This window comes from Eschrichtius robustus, chromosome 12 (genome assembly GCF_028021215.1).
Source record: "Eschrichtius robustus isolate mEscRob2 chromosome 12, mEscRob2.pri, whole genome shotgun sequence".
In the NCBI taxonomy this organism is placed as follows: Eukaryota; Metazoa; Chordata; class Mammalia; order Artiodactyla; family Eschrichtiidae; genus Eschrichtius; species Eschrichtius robustus.
Window position 1 is genome coordinate 39,233,125 of NC_090835.1, and position 15,553 is coordinate 39,248,677.

At 38.9% G+C, this 15,553-nt stretch overlaps 1 protein-coding gene across 2 annotated transcripts in view; it reads left to right on the plus strand.

Annotated features, from left to right (window-relative positions):
* The first annotated feature begins 75 nt into the window (after window positions 1-75).
* Window positions 76-15,553, plus strand: part of RHOA (ras homolog family member A) — a 59,487-nt gene continuing 44,009 nt past the window's right edge. Inside the window, exons 1-2 of one of the 2 annotated variants that reach the window (XM_068557178.1) lie at window positions 76-277; window positions 4,441-4,519. The gene's annotated coding sequence lies outside the window, so the exon portion shown is untranslated. The remainder of the gene's footprint in view (window positions 278-4,440; window positions 4,520-15,553) is intronic. The other variant, XM_068557177.1, reaches the window with a different exon arrangement.

A 15,553-nucleotide genomic window follows, 5' to 3' on the forward strand; every position in this document is an offset into this window, starting at 1 on the left:
CTCCTAAGCAATCGTGGCTGAGCAGGGAGTGCGCGCGCGTGCGCGGGGCCGCGACTGGGGCCGGCTCGAGCCCGCTGGGCACGCGGGGGCGCGCACGTCGCTCCCCGCCCTCCCGCCGCCCGCTCTTGCTTTCTCGCGCTCCCCGCCCGTTGCTCTCCGTCGGTTCTCTCGTTAGTCCGCCGTAGCCTTCTCAGTCACCCGCTGTAGTCTTCGAGCTTGCGACTCGCGGACAGGAGTCCTCGGCGCGGAGAGGCCGGACTCGGAGTCGTCGCCTGAGGTGAGCGAGAGGTTCCCTCTTGGCGCCGCGGTGCCCCGGGCCCGCCCGCCCGGCACTCTTCCGGCCGCCCGCCAGCCGCCGCCCCGCCGCGGCCGCGCCCCACCTGCTGCTCTCGGCCGGCAGCACCAGGACCCTGGCCCCTGACCCTGACCCCCGGCCGGGGACCCAGGCCCCGCTTCCCGAAGCGGCGGCCCCGCCCGCGCAGTCCCCGGAAGCGCGCCCCGCGGCCTCCCGCGCCCCTTCCCCCAGCCCGGCCAGGCCTGCTGGAGCCCAAGCGGCCCGCCAGCCCGCGGTCCCCGTCGCTTCCTCTCCTAGGGCCGCGCCGGGCAGGGCGGGGGCTCTAAGCTGGGCCCCACGAGCCGCTGGGCAGCCGTCCCCTGTGAAGCGCGCGTGGCTGTTGGAGTTGAAATGGGAAGGAAACTCTTTACAACTCCATTTTGGCTTTTACGTTTAATATGAAACATGAATCACCGTTTTATACTGCGTGAAGTCCAGTTATGTTTTGGGTATTTTCTTTTTTAATGCAGTATTCTTTGAGATTGTGTAAGTAAAATATAGTGTTGAAATCTTAAGGGTTAGGATTCTTCCGTATTTAAAAGAAGGGAATTTTCCAGTTGAAAGGAACATTTTTTCATGATTTAAACTATGTGTCATCAAAATAAAGTATTAATTTGCAGTTTTGCTTAGTCTAAATTACTGCCTTGAGTAGGAATCACCTGGACATCTGTCCTTAGTTACCTGTGTTGGATCCAGTTACACGTTCATTAAATAGTACTATTTGCACTCAAATTGATTTGGTCAAAACCATGTTTAGTAGTTTATGATAGAAAATTGGCATTCTTTTTCCCAGAGTTGGTTTCACTTGTGTTTCTTAATGATCCTGATTTAAAATTTTTACCTCTGTTGGTAACTCGTTTGATTCTTTTTGTGTTTAAGACAGTTTAATTGAAGTAAATGTTTCATGCAGGTGTGTGATCAGATTATACTTCTGCCAGATCTGAAGGGGGAAAAATACTTTAAAAATTCTTTTAAATGTTGTATGTTGTGAGAATTTTTCCGCCACTTAGTGTCACACACCCAGATGTGTAATGCTTATGTACCATTGCCTGATTGTCACTTTTAGACATGGCTAAATTGGGAGAGATGCTGTTTTGAGCGTTTGGCACAAGTGACATTGTTTGGACTGAAATAGAAGATTAATTCTTAATTGTAAAGGATAACTTGAAGGATCTCTTTTGATAAATTGTCTTGAGTAATTCTAGTTTTTTAGAGCACTGGTGGCTCTTGGGGACATAAAATTTATAAGATGAAGAAAACAAACAAAAAATATAAGATGGAACTTGGTTTTAGTCAAAGTCTAGTCCTAGACTTATAGCCTCTGTTCTCATAAATATCTGTACTAGAGGGAAGAAGAGAGTAGGAATCCACTGACTTTTTCACTGATCAAGAATTTTAGACCTGAAAGGAATCTTCAGGACTTGTAGTCCAACCGCATTTGCAGATGAGAAACTGAGTCCCAGAGACTTAAGTAAATTTCCCAAGGTCATATGTCTAGTCAGTTGCCAGCCAGAACTATTTTCACTGTAAGATCTCCATGTACTCCCAAACAGCTTGATTAGAGTCAGCTAAAATTCAGGACTTTCAACTTATTCCAACTGTTTCTTCATTTATGTATTGCTGATTTTTTATGTATTGGGAGAATCTGAAAATTTTTCCAAGCAAATTTCAGTTCTTGAGCTTTTACTCTCCTTTCTGTAATTTGGATGGTCCTACAGCAGTTGATTGAAATAGGTAAATGAATATACAGGGTCTCTGCTTGGTCTAGTTCTTGGCGTGAGGTGTTTTGGTCTTCTTGAGGGACCCAGCTTCCTCCAGAGGCAGGCCTAGACTCCCCTGCTCCAAATCCAACGTAGTTAGGCCCTGATAAGATGTTATCAGGCAACTGTGGGCTCTTTTGACTATTGATTTGAGGTGGGATGGAGAGAAACAGTACATATCGAGAATATAGTTTCCTGTGTATATGTATGTGGTGGTGGTTTTGCTGGAGTATTTTCAGTCCGAATTCCTTGTTTGTCAGTTAACTCCGTTTAAAAGTTTAACCTGGTCATGTGGGGGTGTAAGTTATTAGAGTAAAAACAGGTAGATCTTCAGGTGTTCCTTGTCCATAGCTTGGAGTCCACGCTGTGACTGGTGAAGGTGGGTTGCTACTTTGGGCCTTCTTAATTGTCCTGGAGCTGAGGGAGTCACGTTAACTTTGTCAGAAGAAAGACTGATATTTCAACTTTTTTAAGAGCACTAATTTGGGCTTGCTGGGCTTCTATAGACAGCACCTCGGGTTTAATTGCATTGTGGCTACTAGTGATAATGATAAATGGTACATAATCACTGGATTTTAATCACATATATTTGTAGTTTTAAAAGGTCCCTAAAGGTATTTCGTCTTCCCTTACGACTTAAGTTTATTCCTTTATGCACCTGGCCTGTAGAACTGTTTGCTTGTATCTTCACATTAACATAACCAAATTTTAAACTTGTGTTAATGTGTCTCACTATAGTCTGCTCTTTGGGGACATGCTCACTGTTAAGTACTTGTGAGATTAATAAATTAAAATTCTCAAGACAGTTTAAAGTTAGTAATTACTGTAAAATTCCTATTTCAAGTGTTTCTATTTCAAGTGACTCATTTTTAATCTGTGGTGCTGAAGTATCAAGTCCTTGTATACTCATAATTATGGTAGTCATGTGACTGAAAATCAGCTAGGCATTGAAGCTGCTTATTCTGGGTGTTGGTCTGAGTTTATTGGTGCTTCCTCCAGATGATTATGAATACATTTTTATAGCTAATAATCATCAAAATATGAGATACTCTGTTAAAGTGGAGCCAGTTTGCAGTTGATACCAGATTGAGCTTGATTTTTTTTTTTTTTAAGAGGGTGGGTAAAGTAAATGTGCTTAAGCATATTTATGATAGCATCTTATTTAATATTCAAGTAAAGGGAAAGAGGAGAACATAAGCAGCCAATGAAATAAGTTTGGAGTGGAGTGAAGGGAAAAGTGGGAGGTAAAATGAAATTAGAAAGGTGGGCAGGGACCACATCATGTAGAACCTTTTAGGACATGGGAAGTTCTTTGGATTTTTTTTTTAATCATCAGATTTTTTTAAAAGATCAGGATAATGATCTGATCTGATATTAAACAATTAGAATCATTCACCAAGAGTAGGGGGTAGATCTGAGTCCATTTTGACTTTAAACAGTAAACTAATACTGACCATTTCTGACAAAGGTATCAGAAGGATTTCCTAATATTATTCATGTCCTTAACCTAATGACTTCAACCTGTTTTTTTGAATCCATTGATTTTCTGATAGTTGTCTTTAATTTCTCTGTAATGCCTGTATTAAAAAGGAAATGTAGGGCTTCCCTGGTGGCGCAGTGGTTGAGAATCTGCCTGCCGATGCAGGGGACACGGGTTCGAGCCCTGGTCTGGGAAGATCCCACATGCCGCGGAGCAACTAGGCCTGTGAGCCACAATCACTGAGCCTGCGCATCGGGAGCCTGTGCTCCGCAACAAGAGAGGCCACGATAGTGAGAGGCCCGCGCACCGCGATGAAGAGTGGCCCCCGCTTGCCGCAACTGGAGAAAGCCCTTGCACAGAAACGAAGACCCAACACAGCCAAAAATAAATAAATAAATAAATAAAAATTAAAAAAAAAAAAAAGGAAATGTAATTTGATAAAGCAGGTCATTCAAATGTTTGTGGTAGGCTGGGTGGTAGGCATATAGGTGTTCACTGTAAAATTCTTTTAACTTTGCTGTGTGTTTGTAATGCTGTGTGTTAAATGTTTATAATGTTGGGAAATTAATTTGCATAGGATTCATCTGCTTTTGATTTTTGCTTTTAAAAGGGCAACATTAATTTGTAATACTCAGAAAATAAAGTTGATAGTGTGCATTCTGTTAAGTGAAGGAGGCCAAAACGTTTAAAAGTAAATTTTATGGTATGTCAGTAAAAATTAAATTCTGTGCTTTTCCCCCTTCTGGATTCTGAATTACTTAACAGAACTTTGGGCAAACCCATTTTACATCCTGTGCTTTTGTTTTTTTCTTTGCGAAATGAATAGACATAATTCCTGATTTTTTTTTTTTTTAATGTGTTTATAGTACCTTTCATCTGAGAAGTTCAAGGCACTTTGTAGAACTTCTGCCACACAGGCCGTGGGTCTTGCAGCACATTTGTAAGGTATGTAAATAGCTTTCATTCTCCTTTCTTCATGGAAGAGAAATAATTATATTATATATTAACGTAAGTTCTAAGGAAATGTGGGTGCAATACTATTAATGATTTTCTTCTCCACCAATCTTGAGATCTTTATCTTACTCCATAACTTTTCTCTCTGGTCTTATTTTCCAACCTCTCTCTATAAGATACTCCTCTAACTTCCTATTTCTATTCTAAGCAATATTTTTCTTCTTAGATGAAGATATATTTCCTAACTTCTTAATCTTTAAGGAGATGTATTTACCATATTATCCACATACTTCTCTCACTTCTGGATCACTCCCATCTTAATTCTTCTGTTTTTAAATTTCTTTAAGTTTTCGTTTTTTCTGTAGAGTAGTTTGGTCATCTTACAGTTTGTGCACAACCTGTGCTTTGGGTATGTCTAATTATCAATAGAAAGTAATTCAACCAGAGAATGAGGATTGGAGGACAATCCTTCTTGCCAGAGGAGTCAGCATTAAGAAGAATGTTAATAGCAGGTGTAATAGCCCATCCAGGGGCTATTCAGATATTTTAAACGGATTACAAATAAAGGAAATAGAATCATCTTAATTTAATTGATACCATGTAAGTATCCTGGTTTGGTACCATTTTGACTACTTTTTCTTGTTCTCCTTGGGTCGGAGGGAACTCTGTATGTAAAGAAGTGAGCTGTTAAGAGGATGAATATTCTCATTTGATGAGATAGGCTACCTGGCAGGGAAGTCATATAATGGTAGTGGTTTTGGTTGGCTTTGAACTTACGGTTGGCTTTGAACTTATGGTTGGCATGGTAAAAGGAATGGCCAAGCTAGCTTGTCGTTATTCATTCATTGAACAAATAGTTAGTATATGCAGGTGCTGTTCCGGGACACATTTGAAGAAAACAAAGAAGGTCCCTGCCCTCAGGTAGTTTTTTCTTTGTTTTACAATGTCTTTATTCCTAAAAACATGAACATTTTGAATCATTTCATCTGCTTTTCTCAATATCACTGACGAGAAAGTGGAAAGCACATCAGGGGTTAATAATCACAAAATCATTAATAGCGCTGCTCATTTTTATTCTAGTAGGGAATACTGATGATCCATGGCAAGAGATTAGCCCAGTGCAACTGCTGGGCATAGGACAGCAACTAGGCTAGCACCACTGGGCGTGATACTCTATTGCAGTTCCATGAGGCTTGAAATTCTCCTTTTCAGCAGATTCGAGTGATGCATTAGGGTGGTTTGATTGATGGCGTCTCTTAAAAGAGGACAGACTGTGTTTCAAAGTTGTTTTCTCAGTTCATTTTTGACATTACTGAGTTAAAAACAAAACTAAGGTTATGCTTTTGCTCTCTAAGTTTGCTTAAATCAGATTTTTTTTACCAGAAAGGCTGATGGCCCTGTAATTACAAAAGAATTCTGCCTTAGACAGTGTGCCTGCCTGCCTGCCTCCTGCCTGCCTGCCTCCTGCCTGCCTGCCTGCCTGTCTGTCTGTCTATCTATCTGTCTATCTGTCTGTCTGTCTTTAAGCAGGTTATTTTTTTTCTTTGAGCCTCAGCACCTACATCTGTGAAATGAAGATTTCCATTTCATAGGAATTTTAGATGAAATAATATGTGAAGAGCACAATGCTCAATGCATATTAGTTTTCTCCCTTGGTGGAAATACTTGTTCTAACTCTGGTAGATTCTTCAAGTATATTTTTCTTTCAGGATATCAGTGCATTGTATTTATATAGTGACCGTTTGCTTTCAGAGTGATGAAGATTTTAATAGGAAGCTTAAAGTTACATGAATTTCTTTACTGCCACCTGACTGAATAGGAGAAACACGTGTTAGTTGTTTTCATTTTCTTTTCTTGTCTTTTGTTTGTTTAACTGTAGGAGTTAGTATGTTGGGCTTCGATTTTACCATCATTTTTATAAATGTTTACTGACATCATGAATAATAGTTTGGTAACATGAGACCATGTAAATCACAAGTTGTAAAGATTCATTCTTGGGTTGTAGTAGTGATTCTGCCTTTATCTGACACTGGGATCATTTAGTTCTACCCCTAAGCATCAGTAAGTAGTAGCAGCAGAGATGGCACTCTCCAACAAGTGGACAGAAAAGTAGATCTGTGAGGTGGAGATTTTTTTCTACTGTTATTTGCTGCCACTGCCTTTTATAACTGAAGGGGTTTTGAACAATATCTAATACATGGCAACTCTCATGCACATTCATGTGTCTAATTGTAGTTGAAGAATCTTCGATCATGAAGTTAGAAGCATGCATTTATCCTGTACCAGCTATATGCAGACTTCGTTTATCTTTCAGGCTTATTCTTTAGAAATTATATTTTCCATTAATTAAGTTTTCCAATTTTACTAAGCTTGCATCCTTACCATAGTCCCTAAGACAGAAGTCCCTAAAACATAACAGGAAAATGTTTTGAACCACTTCGTCAGTTTAATAGTAGGCCCCCAAAAGCAGTTCCCACATAAAAATTGATGTGTTTTTTGCAAGAAGAGGGACAAAAGAAGATAGGTTTTTATTTTCTGAAGTTCCTAGCTGCTGTAAAATACAGAGATCCAATTCCATTACTGTAAAAAATTGTGCTTTGATTTTAAGCATATGGTTGAAAGTTCTACTTTTGTTGTATGTACACTGCTATTTTTACCTTATTCCCATGGCAGTTGTGTCTCAGTTGATATAGTGCAGATGAGTTGTCCTCTGATGCCTCTTCCATGGGCCCAGAGAGCAAATGTTTGGCCACTCTTCTGGTGTACCTTTAGGTAACCAACCCTATTATTTGTTATTTAGGTTTTGAGGCCTAAGGAAGGAAGTACGTTTAAGGTGGATATTTAATGTTGTAACAGTACAGTTTTTTGTCACGAGATAATTTTATTACATGATTTGACAGTTTTGTTGGAAATACTGTGGCGTTTAGAGTTTTTTGTGGGAAAGTTCTTTTCTGGATGAAGTCTTTTGTTTAACTTTTAAAGTTATTCGAAGGAAACTGTTTATCTTTTGAAGGTCTTAAGTTCAGAAAAGGAAGGCAATAGAATATCTTAGGCAAGAGCATGGGTTCTCTGCAGAGAACTGACAGTTAAGTACTAGCTCTTATACTTGACAGCTTATGACTCTGGATAGTAATATTACCCCTTTGTAACTCAGTTCCTCCTCTGTAAAATGGGGATAACAGAGTGCTGTGAGGGTTCAGTGAGAGAGAAGCACTTAGCCCCGGTGCCAGACATGCAGGTGCAGTTCTTTAACTTTCACTATTCAAGTTACAGTTTGTAGTACCGAGTAATCACACTTTAATCTAATTTGTAAGGTAATTTTTTTGGAGGGGGGATAGCACCCTAAGAATTAATTTAGGGGGAAATAAACAGGCCTCTTTACTGGATCCCTGTTGCTTAGGAACAGTGGTTTGCAAACCTGGCTATTCCTAAACATGGGATCCAGTTCCTAAAGTTGGAATTACTTTAGGAGGCTTTTTTAAAAATCACCTTTGTTGAGGTGTAATTTGCATAAATGAAATGTACTTATTTAAATAACAGTTTAGTAAGTTTTGGTAAATGTATACACCTGTGTAATTGCCACCCAGTCAAGATACAGAACATTTCCTTGGGAGGCTTTAAGATTTTCTGTTTTTAGGGGGGGTTGGATGAATTGGGAGATTGGGATTGACTTATATACACTACTGATACTATGTATAAAATAGATAACTAATGAGAACCTACTGTATAGCCCAGGGAACTCTACTCAGTGCTCTGTGGTGACCTAAATAGGAAGGAAATCCAAAAAAGAGGGGATATATGTATACGTATAGCTGATTCACTTTGCTGTACAGTAGAAACTAACACAACGTTGTAAAGCAACTATACTCCGATAAAAATGAAAAAAACATTTTCTATTTTTAACTAGTTTTTTATTTAAAACAATATATGTACTTTATCCTTGTTGGGACTGTGAATTACAAGTCAGAACTACAGTGAGGTGCCACCTCACGCCCATTAGGATGGCTGCAAGTATCAAAAAAACAGAAAACACCAAGTGTTCTCAGGAATGTAAAATGGTACAGCCACTATGGAAAACAATATAGAGGCTCCTCAAGAAATTAAAAATAGAGTCAGCTCTACCCACCACCAGAGCCTCCCATCAAGCCTCTTAGATAGCCTCAACCACCAGAGGGCAGACAACAGAAGCAAGAAAAACTACAATCCTGCAGCCTGTGGACCAAAAACCACAGTTACAGAAAGATAGAGAAGATGAAAAGGCAGAGGGCTATGTACCAGATGAAGGAACAAGAAAAAACCCCAGAAAAACAACTAAATGAAGTGGAGATAGGCAACCTTCCAGAAAAAGAATTCAGAATAATGATAGTGAAGATGATCCAGGACCTCGGAATAAGAATGGAGGCAAAGATTGAGAAGATGCAAGAAATGATTAACAAAGACCTAGAAGAATTAAAGAACAAACAAACAGAGATGACCAATACGATAACTGAAATGAAAACTACACTAGAAGGAATCAATAGCAGAATAACTGAGGCAGAAGGACGGATAAGTGACCTGGAAGACAGAATGGTGGAATTCACTGCTGCAGAACAGACTAAAGAAAAAAGAATGAAAAGAAATGAAGACAGCCTAAGAGACCTCTGGGACAACATTAAACGCAACAACATTCGCATTATAGGGGTCCCAGAAGGAGAAGAGAGAGAGAAAGGACCAGAGAAAATATTTGAAGAGATTATCGTCGAAAACTTCCCTAACATGGGAAAGGAAATAGCCACCCAAGTCCAGGAAGCGCAGAGAGTCCCATACAGAATAAACCCAAGGAGAAACACGCCGAGACACATAGTAATCAAAGTGGCAAAAATTAAAGACAATGAAAAATTATTGAAAGCAGCAAGGGAAAAACGACAAATAACATACAAGGGAACTCCCATAAGGTTAACAGCTGATTTCTCAGCAGAAACTCTGCAAGCCAGAAGGGAGTGGCATGATATACTTAAAGTGATGAAAGGGAAGAACCTACAACCAAGATTACTCTACCCGGCAAGGATCTCATTTAGATTTGATGGAGAAATCAAAAGCTTTAGAGACAAGCAAAAGCTAAGAGAATTCAGCACCACCAAACCAGCTCTACAACAAATGCTAAAGGAACTTCTCTAAGTGGGAAACAAGAGAAGAAAAGGACCTACAAAAACAAACCCAAAACAATTAAGAAAATGGTCATAGGAACATACATATCGATAATTACCTTAAACGTGAATGGATTAAATGCCCCAACCAAAAGACATAGACTGGCTGAATGGATACAAAAACAAGACCCATATATATGCTGTCTACAAGAGACCCACTTTAGACCTAGGGACACATACAGACTGAAAGTGAGGGGATGGAAAAAGATATTCCATGCAAATGGAAATCAAAAGAAAGCTGGAGTAGCTATACTCATATCAGATAAAATAGACTTTAAAATAAAGAATGTTACAAGAGACAAGGAAGGACACTACATAATGATCCAGGGATCAATCCAAGAAGAAGATATAACAATTATAAATATATATGCACCCAACATAGGAGCACCTCAATACATAAGGCAACTGCTAACAGCTATAAAAGAGGAAATTGACAGTAACACAATAATAGTGGGGGACTTTAACACTTCACTTACACCAATGGACAGATCATCCAAAATGAAAATAAATAAGGAAACAGAAGCTTTAAATGAAAAAAAAAAAAAAAAAAAGAAATGAATTACAGGGAAAAAAAAACATAAAACACACAAATACATGGAGGCTAAACAATACGTTACTAAATAATCAAGATATCACTGAAGAAATCAAAGAGGAAATCAAAAAATACCTAGAGACAAATGACAATGAAAACACGATGATCCAAAACCTATGGGATGCAGCAAAAGCAGTTCTAAGAGGGAAGTTTATAGCTATACAAGCCTACTTCAAGAAACATGAAAACTCTCAAATAAACAATCTAACCTTACACCTGAAGGAACTAGAGAAAGAAGAACAAACAAAACCCAAAGTTAGCAGAAGGAAAGAAATCATAAAGATCAGAGAAGAAATAAGTGAAATAGAAACAAAGAAAACAATAATAAAGATCAATAAAACTAAAAGCTGGTTCTTTGAGAAGATAAACAAAATTGATAAGCCATTAGCCAGACTCATCAAGAAAAAGAGGGAGAGGACTCAAATCAATAAAATTAGAAATGAAAAAGGAGAAGTTACAACAGACACTGCAGAAATACAAAGCATCCTAAGAGACTACTACAAACAACTCTATGCCAATAAAATGGACAACCTGGAAGAAATGCACAAATTCTTAGAAAGGTATAACCTTCCAAGACTGAACCAGGAAGAAGTAGAAAATATGAACAGACAATCACAAGTAATGAAATTGAAACTGTGATTAAAAATCTTCCAACAAACAAAAGTCCAGGACCAGATGGCTTCACAGGTGAATTCTATCAAACATTTAGAGAAAAGCTAACATCCATCCTTCTCAAACTCTTCCAAAAAATTGTGGAGGAAGGAACACTCCCAAACTCATCCTATGAGGCCACCATCACCCTGATACCAAAACCAGACAAAGATACTACAAAAAAAGAAAGTTACAGACCAATATCACTGATGAATATAGATGCAAAAATCCTCAACAAAATACCAGCAAACAGAATCCAACAAGAGATTAAAAGGATCATACACCACAATCAAGTGGGATTTATCCCAGGGATGCAAGGATTCTTCACTATATGCAAATCAATCAAGGTGATACACCATATTAACAAATTGAAGAAGAAAAACCATATGATCATCTCAATAGATGCAGGAAAAGCCTTTGACAAAATTCAACACCCATTTATGATAAAAACTCTCCAGAAAGTGGGCATAGAGGGAACCTACCTCAACATAATAAAGGCCATATACGACAAACACACAGCAAACTATCATTCTCAATGGTGAAAAACTGAAAGCATTTCCTCTAACTCAGGAACAAGACAAGGATGTCCACTCTCACCACCATTATTCAACATAGTTTTGGAAGTCCTAGCAACAGCAATCAGGGAAGAAAAAGAAAGAAAAGGAATCCAAATCAGAAAAGAAGGAGTAAAACTGTCACTGTTTGCAGATGACATGATACCATACATAAAGAATCCTAAAGTTGTCACCAGAAAACTACTAGAGCTAACCAATGAATTTGGTCAAGTTGCAGGATACTAAATTAATGCACAGAAATCTCTTGCATTCCTATACACTAATGATGAAAAATCTGAAAGAGAAATTAAGGAAACACTCCCATTTACCATTGCAACACAAAGAATAAAATGCCTAGGAATAAACCTACCTAGGGAGACAAAAGACCTGTATGCAGAAAACTATAAGACACTGATGAAAGAAATTAAAGATGATAACAACAGATGGAGAGATATACCATGTTTTTGGATTGGAAGAATCAATATTGTGAAAATGAGTATACTACCCAAAGCAATCTACAGATTCAATGCCATCCCTATCAAATTACCAATGGCATTTTTTACAGAACTAGAACAAAAAATCTTAAAATTTGTATGGAGACACAAAAGACCCCGAATAGCCAAAGCAGTCTTGAGGGAAAAAAACAGAGCTGGAGGAATCAGACTCCCTGACTTCAGACTATACTACAAAGCTACAGTAATCAAGACAATATGGTACTGGCACAAAAACAGAAATATAGATCAATGGAACAGGATAGGAAGCCCAGAGATAAACCCACACACCTATGGTCAACTAATCTATGACAAAGGAGGTAAGGCTATACAATGGAGAAAAGACAGTCTCTTCAATAAGTGCTGCTGGGAAACTGGACAGCTACATGTCAAAGAGTGAAATTAGAACACTCCCTAACACCATACACAAAAATAAACTCAAAATGGATTAGACACCTAAATGTAAGACCTGACACTATAAAACTCTTAGAGGAAAACATAGGAAGAACACTCTTTGACATAAATCACAGCAAGATCTTTTTCGATCCACCTCCTAGAGGAATGGAAATAAAAACAAAAATAAACAAATGGGACCTAATGAAACTTCAAAGCTTTTGCACAACAAAGGAAACCATAAACAAGACGAAAAGACAACCCTCAGAATGGGAGAAAATATTTGCAAACGAATCAACGGACAAAGGATTAAACTCTAAAATATATAAACAGCTCATGCAGCTCAATAGTAAAGAAACAAACAACCCAATCCAAAGATGGGCAGAAGACCTAAATAGACATTTCTCCAAAGAAGACATACAGGCTTCCCTGATGGCACAGTGGTTGGGAATCCGCCTGCCGATGTAGGGGACACGGGTTCGAGCCCTTGTGGGGGAGGATCCCACATGCCGCGGGGCGGCTAGGCCCATGTGCCGCAACTGCTGAGCCTGCATCTGGAGCCTGAGAGCCACAGCTGCTGAGCCCACGTGCCACAGCTGCTGAGGCCTGCGTGCCTAGAGCCTGTGCTCTGCAACGGGAGAGGCTGCTGCAGTGAGAAGCCTGCGCAACGCAGCGAGGAGTGGCCCCCCAATCGCCACAGCCAGAGGAAGCCCGCATGCAGCAATGAAGACCCAACGCAGCCAAAAATAAATAAATAAAAAATAAAGTATACAATCTCTAAAAAAAAAAAAAAAAAAAGACATACAGATGGCCAAGAAGCACATGAAAAGCTGCTCAACATCACTAATTATTAGAGAAATGCAAATCAAAACTACAATGAGGTACCACCTCACACCAGTTAGAATGGGCATCATCAGAAAATCTACAAACAACAAATGCTGGAGAGGGTGTGGAGAAAAGGGAACCCTCTTGCACTGTTGGTGGGAATGTCAATTGATACAACCACTATGGAGAACAATATGGAGGTTCCTTAAAAAACTAAAAATAAAATTACCATATGATCCAGCAATCCCACTACTGGGCATATACCCAGAGAAAACCATAATTCAAAAAGACATATGCACCCGAATGTTCATTGCAGCACTGTTTACAATAGCCAGGTCATGGAAGCAACCTAAATGCCCATCAACAGATGAATGGATAAAGAAAAAGTGGTACATATATACAATGGAATATGACTCAGCCATAGAAAGGAACGAAATTGGGTCATTTGTTGAGACGTGGATGGATCTAGAGACTGTCATACAGAGTGAAGTAAGTCAGAAAGAGAAAAACAAATATCGTATATTAACACATATATGTGGAACCTAGAAAAATGGTACAGATGAACCGATCTGCAGGGCAGAAATTGAGACACACATATAGAGAACAAATGTATGGACACCAAGGGGGGAAAGATGCGGGGGTGTGGTGGTGGTGGTGGGCTGAGTTGGGCGATTGGGATTGACATGTATACACTGATGTGTATAAAATTGATGACTAATAAGAACCTGCTGTATAAAAATAAATAAAAATTAAAAAAAAAAAAAAAAAGAAATTAAAAATAGAATTACCATCTGATCCAGAAATTTCGCTTCTGGGTTTATATCCCAAATAATTAAAAGCAGGGTCTTGAAGAGATATTTGTACACCTGTGTTCATAGCAGCATTATTCGCAATAGCTATAACAAGGAAGCAACCCAAGTGTCTACCAGCCAATGAATGGATAAGCAAAATATGGTATATACATACAATGGAGTGTTATTTAGCCTTAAAAAGGAAGGAAATTCTGCAATGTGCTACAACATGATGAATCTTGAGGACATTGTGCTAACTGAAGTAAGCCAGTCACAAAACGGCAAATACTATATGATTCCACTTATACCAGATACTTAGAGTAGTCAAAACCGTAGAGACAAAGTGGAATGGTGGTTGCCAGGGTCTGGCGGGGGAAGAAGAATACTGGGGAGTGGGGTGTTAATGTACAGTGGGTATAGAGTTTCAGATTACAAGATGAAAAGAGTTATGGGAATAGATGGTGGTGATAGTTGCACAACAGTGTGACTGTATTTAATACCGCTGCACTGTACGCTTAAAAATGGGTAGGATAGTAAATTTTGTTATATATATTTTACCACAATAAAAGGGGGAAAATGCACTAGGTAAAAATAAAATCATACAGTAATGTTTATAATAAAAACTGTATATTCTTCCTGTCCTAGAGTGCAGTGCTTCTCTCAGAGTATTGCTTCCTTTGGAGCTTTAAAGGTATTTTAGAGCAAGGGGTTGGTAAAGCATGTATATTCAGTGCAAGGCAAAAGGGGTAAAGCATGAAAACAAGCCTTTCTCACATCTCTGCCTCCCAAGGTTCTTGCTTCAGAGAAAACCTTGTACCTGTTTCCTGTGTATAAACCAAGTAACTGTTTCATGTGTATCCTTCTAGAGATACTGTGTCCCTTTTTTATATACAAACGAATGCACATCCCACTGTTATACATCTATTCTTTCCCCTTAACAATAGGTCTTGTTGATTATTTGGCAAGATAGTTAAAAGTATACACTGTGGAGAATAGTTTGGCTTTTCCTCAAATAGCTAAATACAGAATTACCTTACGACTCCTAGGTACATACCTAAAAGAATTGAAAACGGATACTCAGACAAATGCTTGCACATAAATGTTCATAGCAGTACTATTCAAATACCCAAAAAGTGGAAATAATCAAAATGTCCATCAACAGGTGAATGGATAAACAAATACGGTATATACATACAACGGAATATTATTCAGCTATTTTTTAAAAATGCACTGATACATGCTACTGTATGGATGAACCTTGACAGCATTATGCTAAGTAAAAGAAGCCAGACACAAATGGCCACATATTGTATGATTTCATTTATATGAAGTGTGTAGAATAGGTAAATTTGTAGAGACAAAGCAAATTGGTGGTTGCCAGGTGTTGGGGGCAGGGGAAACTGAGGACTGACTGCTTAATGGGTGTGGGGTTTTCTTTGGTGGTGATGAACATGTTTTGGAACTTGATAGAATTGGTGGTCGCACAACATTGTGAACGTACTAAATATCACTGAATTATACACTTTAAAAAGGTTAACTTTA